This window comes from Cupressus sempervirens, chromosome 11 (genome assembly GCF_028749045.1).
Source record: "Cupressus sempervirens isolate cs-2001-9-10 chromosome 11, ASM2874904v1, whole genome shotgun sequence".
Classification (NCBI taxonomy): Eukaryota; Viridiplantae; Streptophyta; class Pinopsida; order Cupressales; family Cupressaceae; genus Cupressus; species Cupressus sempervirens.
The window spans coordinates 65692318-65698317 of NC_143128.1; the positions used below are offsets into that span (position 1 = coordinate 65692318).

The 6000-nt window shown below is 36.2% G+C and overlaps 1 pseudogene; it reads left to right on the top strand.

Moving 5' to 3' along the window:
* LOC149528267 (uncharacterized) overlaps nt 1–5757 on the top strand; it is a 108366-nt pseudogene extending 102609 nt beyond the window's left edge.
* Nucleotides 5758–6000: the final 243 nt, after the last annotated feature.

Consider the following 6000-nt stretch of genomic DNA (forward strand, 5'->3'; position numbering starts at 1 on the left):
TATGAAGTGTACTTGGTTAAGTGGAAAGGATGGTTGATAAAGGATTCAACTTGGATATCAGCAGCTGAGGTTTCAAATTTGGGATTTCCTCTACCATCCATCAAGTGACAATGTCACTTTTCAATCTACCCTGGGTGTCTGATGCAGGAGCAACCAAAGTTATAAGGGCAATCCTATGTCACCCAAAAAAATATACCTAGACATAGTTTATGTTTCATGTGTTTTCATTTCTGGATACCCATTTGGGTCACATAAAGGTTCCAACTCTCACAGTTCCACTATTAGTGTTTCTAGTTAGAGTTTTTAAGCACCTTGGGATACATGTAAATGCCAAAAAATAGGACTATGTAATTGAGCCATAATTATGGTGAGTTAGAAGGTGTAAATTGGTGGGATGCTTATAATTGTAATTTAGAACACTCCAGAAAAAAAATCAAGTCAAAAGGCCCCACAGTTTGAAAGTTATTACAATTTTTCAATTTCTAGAGATCTCCTAAGAATGCTTCAAATTCAAGTTAGGGGCATTAAATGATCTCTTATAGGGCTAAAAAATGGGGGACAAGTGAAGCTGGTCCATAGGGCTATAGAGCACTCTGAGAGATTTTTAAAAATGTAAACAGTTCGTCAATCGAAGCTACGGTTCAAAAGTTATGCCTTCCAAAAGTTTGGCTACCATTTTTGGATTCTTCTAATTTTGTACCAACTTCTAATGTGACTTTTGGAGCCTTCTATTTGGGCGGTGGATGCCAACTAGCACTTTCTGGAATGTATTCCAAATCCTTAACCCTTTGAGGTCTATTTAAGAACATTTATGGCATTGTAAAAGGCAGTTCAGAGTGGAGTTTGAGAGGAGGTATTGGAAGGAGAAATTATCTCCAAATTTATACAATTGTAAGCCCATAGGGCATATTTTGAAGTCTATTTTCTCTGTAGTGAGTGTATTAGCATTTTTCATAGTTAATAAAGTTTCCCTTTCCTATTGTGTCCATTCTGTTATTTGGCTTGACCCCATTAGATACTTTCTTGTTTGAATTTGACACACTCTATTATAGTTTTGACTTCAACACTAATTCCCATAAGCTCAAATTATTTCTAGCAATATTGAAAGAGTTAGCTTTATGATGGTTCATGGGCTTAGGAGCAAATGCAGCAGGAACTTGGGATGAAATACAAACTCTATTTCTAGATAAATATAAAGAATATTGCAAAGCATCTGGTTCAAGAGGAGAAGATATCTTAAGGATATCACAAAATGAAGGAAGAAACATTGGAAAAATATGTTTCACATTTCTTGTATACACTACAGAAGAACCCTCAGCATGTGTTGTTTGAGGATTCACAAAAGCTAGTCTTTTTTAGAGGTGTGAACGATAATTGTCTAGAAACACTAGACTTGATGGCTAGTGGGGATGTACATCAATCTTCTTGGGATGACCTCAAGAAAATTTGTCAAAGCTATTCAAGGTCAACTATGAAGAACAATCAGGGACCTCATTACATAGTTACTAAAGGAATCAGTCATGGTATTTCAAAGCTTGAGATATCTAGTCTGCTCATAGATTTTAAGCAAGATAATATAAATGATGTTGCTACACATCTTGACACAATGACTACAAAGAAGAAGCATACAGAAGCTAAATTACAATTAGCTAAATACTACCCCCACTAGAAAAAGCAAAAGAAGGATTGCCAATGCCAACTGATTGCAAGCATGGAGAACCAACATCTTCCAACTGAGTACATCAAGATAGATGGAGATGATGAGAAAGTATTCTTTTTTTTTCAATGCCAGACATGGATCCAACATCAAGGTATGCCTCGAGACCCTTTACAAAATTCAAATTTATATGGTAATCAATGGAAAAACTGTAATCCCCAAGGTCCTCCACAATATAATTAACCTAATTGGAATATTGCTTGGCAAAATAATCCACAATAGCCCCAATGGCCTCATAACTCCCAACCAACAGAATAACCAATGGCAGAATCAATTGCAACCATCTCAAGGGAATTGGCAATCCACAAACCAATGGAGAGGACCTCAACAATGGCTTAACCAAAATACCAATACTCCACAATTAACACTCCCAGCCCAACAACTTGCACTACTGCCACCACCTGTGAATCCTAGACCTCAAAAGAAAACATAGTTACCTTCACAACCTTACCCAAATCCAAATAACTAGCAGCCACAACAACCCATGTATATTGGTAATGCTCAGCAATATCCTGCTTATGCTCTGAATGTTGCAAATATACATCTGAGATCTGGTACAACTTTATTAATGCCTAAACTACCTCTTATAACTGGAATAAAAATACTCCTACAACATCAAAACCCCTTATCTCTAAAGAGTTTGACTCAACCAATGTCACTATTTCAGCCTGTTGGGACTCAAAATTTAAGCCCTTATTTTGAGTACCATTGAGAAAATCAAGCCCCATAATCGCTTTTAATGAGTTTGTCCCTAGCTATCCATTTAAGGCCTTAGAGGTATTTAGTGCTTCTAGAACCTTCCATTTAACATGTCTACTCATCCCAAGAAGTTAAATTTTCATTCTAAGCCATTTTGTGAAGTCTCGTTTTGAGCATTTATCAAATCTGCATTTTTGCTTAAGTGTCAAACAGCGACAAGAGGTTGTGTTTGCAAGTGAATATCTTGCACCTAGTAATATTTCATGACCTGCTGCTTTGGGAGTGTTTAGTGTCCATAGCTAAGAGCCTTTGTTTCATATTTTGAGTCATTTTAAGTCCATTTCACTAGGTTTTGAATCCCTCAAAGTTGGTCTTTTAATGTTGTCATGCTGATGCAATTAGTTCTGAATTCTAGGAAGCCCTGTTTGACTTGCTATAATTTTGACCCAGTTGACCAAAATGAGAAAATTTCTTTTACATTGCATTTGAGAGGTTAGAGACTATTTGTGTTTAAATTTTGAGCTTATGACAAATCCATTTAATTAGTTTTTGAATGTGATTCCAAATGCAACTTGTAACTTTTTACTGGTGTCAAGAAGTGTAGATTGGTCAGTACCCTTGTTTGGGACATTATAACTTGAAATCTATGATAGATGAGATTGAATGGATGGTACCACTATGTTATACTCTAAAAATACTTCAAGTATGCCAATTTTTTGGTCTTGACGAATCTGTCTTCACACTTTCCCAGGTCAATTCCATTTGCAAAAATTGCTTTTCTAGTATTGTTTCCAATCAGCAAATTTGAGTGGCCAACTTTCATTGCTCGCCATTCGCACCCTATTATTTTTCATGAGCCCAAATCTTAGATTTATACTCTTCCCATGACAATGAACCAATGTCCTAGTTTTTGTGCCCCCAAATGTCTATTTACCTAGTTTTTAAAGTCAAATCTTAACCCAATTTATTATTTTCTAACACGTTTGCTTGCAGGCAATTCTGAGAGGTCAACTTTGACGGTTAATATCTTTTGATTGAGAATTCACCATGAGACAAGATTTGATAGGGTAAGAGTATGTAGAAAAAAGAATCAGTGTGTTTGATTTCAGCACTTGGTCATGTGTTTGGATCAATTTTTTAAAGCCATTCGATAGGCCTTGTTAGCAGAAAGTCACAGTTTGTAGATCAATGATAAAATAAGTTTTGAATGATTATTCAGTGGTCAAATTTTATTCGAATCAGTATCACACAATTAGTGGATTAACTTGACAAATTAGTTGTTCGGAAACAAACAAAAAAATTAATCGAACCCACTTTGGGGCTTGACTAATTTCATTTGATTGCATAGATATCGACTCAGGGTTAGAGGAGTTTTTAAAGGGGTAATGTTACAATGTTTTAATTCATCATACAATTTGCAATATACATATAGCATTGCAACTCCATTTGAAAGTAAGCGACCAATTTATGGGGGAAATTAGATCAAGCCCAAGATGGGACAATCTATGAAGGATTTGATTCAATCATTAGAAAGTTCATATTTACAAGAGATCTTAGAAGTTGATTCCTTTGAAAATGCCTTGGTAAAAGTTTTATACAATCAGTGGTTAGGCCAATGTGGATTAGAGACGGCACAAATATTTATGCATACAGATTATCATCATCATGAAAGAAGTTTAAACTCAGAGTTGAGTAATTGGTGAATGATAATTCATTTGTAGGGTATGGAATCTTTGTAGAGGTGATCAAAATGGTTTCTAAAAGCAACTAAATCTCACGAGTGAGTTTCAAATCATTCATCGTATTCTCTCAAAAAAGGTGAAATGTGTCTGATAATAACATTAACAATCTATATAGTTTTATGTGGAAAACAATGCAATTGAAAAAATTAACTACCATTAAAAAGAACAGAGAAGCTCCTCAATGAAGGGCCACAAACAAGAAGAAACATAAACCCACATTTTGAGTCATAATTGCTAGTCAAAGACATTACCCATGCATGCAAAAGGGGCAATCCATAGGTTTAAACAAGGAGAACAACATTGCAGCAGGTTGTGAAAGCAAGTTGATAATGGTTTTCATTTCTGAACCCATGGCAACATTGAAAAAGAAGAGAATAAAGTTAAAGCAAAGCATGTCAGCGTATGAACACTATATATGATGGAATAAGCCCATGACTAGGACAACACAAGGAGGGAATGCATACATTTGAGGAAGTCAGTGCATGTCTAGAAGAGAGAATCCACACCTTGTTAAAAGGAGAGACCACATGTTAAAAGAAGGCACATTGAGGGAAAACCCACACATGGATAGGGGAGCCAAACGCATTGAGAGGGAGGACCTTTTTTCCATTTTCTTGCCCACAAGCAATTGGGCATTTCATGCAAGGAGCAATTTGCAAGCAATAAACAGGGGTAGACAACATAAAGAGGTAGCCACCAAATATGGGAGGAAGCCATCACTCCACCTAGGTGAAAATGGAATAAAAAGCCCAGGCAGTCCATGTAAATGCAAATCATGCATGGAAAAATGTGGTAACAAGGATTTTTTCTAATGGTGATCACATAAAGATTGCACATTTTTGGATTGATGTCACAAAAGGAAAACTTGCAAATTAAGGTCAAAGCTTCACACTATGGAGTACAGAGAAATATATCTTCAGATTGGAATAGGAGCACTCATGCAAGTTGCAGAATAAAATGCATCAATAAAAGGACATTAGATGCTAGTTGTATATGGGACTACTCCACAATTATGTATCTATTCCATCCCATAAATAATAACCACTTGTTGGTTGGAAATGCAAAAAGGATATTACTGTGATTAACCTTAGTATTGGTAAATTAATTTAAAATGATTCATTGGTGCTATGCACAAATCTCCCACTACAACTACACAATTTAGAATATTTTCTCTTCTAGCATGAGGTCTAGTAGTCCTCCTCACTTGTATGAAAGGTTGCAACCTATCTTTCTTTAGTGTTTCTCTAGAAGTGGGCGGTTATCTATCTCTTCGATGCTCACTCCAACTGGCTCTTCGATCAAGCAATATACATGCGTCCTTTTTCCCATTGCTCTTGCTAGAGAAAGATGAACCTATAGTCTCTAGGAGTGAGCATTCAAATGTATATTTCTATGTTTTGACCAAACCAAAGCACTCGCAGGGTCACAATTCTCTAGTTATTGGAGTAGCATGGAATCATGGTGAAAATAGGTTGGCTTCATCTGGTTTGATGGTCTTTAATAGTGTGGAAGCATGCAAAAATGCAAAGTAGGGAGAAAAGAGAGAAAACCTGTGTGAAGTGGAAAAGAAGACGCAATCTGAGAGGATTATACTTCTAATTTTAATCCCACATGGAGTGGGTAATGAAAGCATGAGGGATTTAAAAGTTAAAACACTGCATTAAAAGTAATGACTTAAGAGACGTTCCTTTTAAAGCCATCCATAGCTTGCACGATGGGCTCGGCCAGTTTGGTGAAAGAGAGAATAATTTTGCACAAGCAAAGATGACATTAGCTATGACATGTAACTTGAGGATGAACTAGACAATGACAAGTAGTGAGGATCTTCTAGCATGGGCGTAG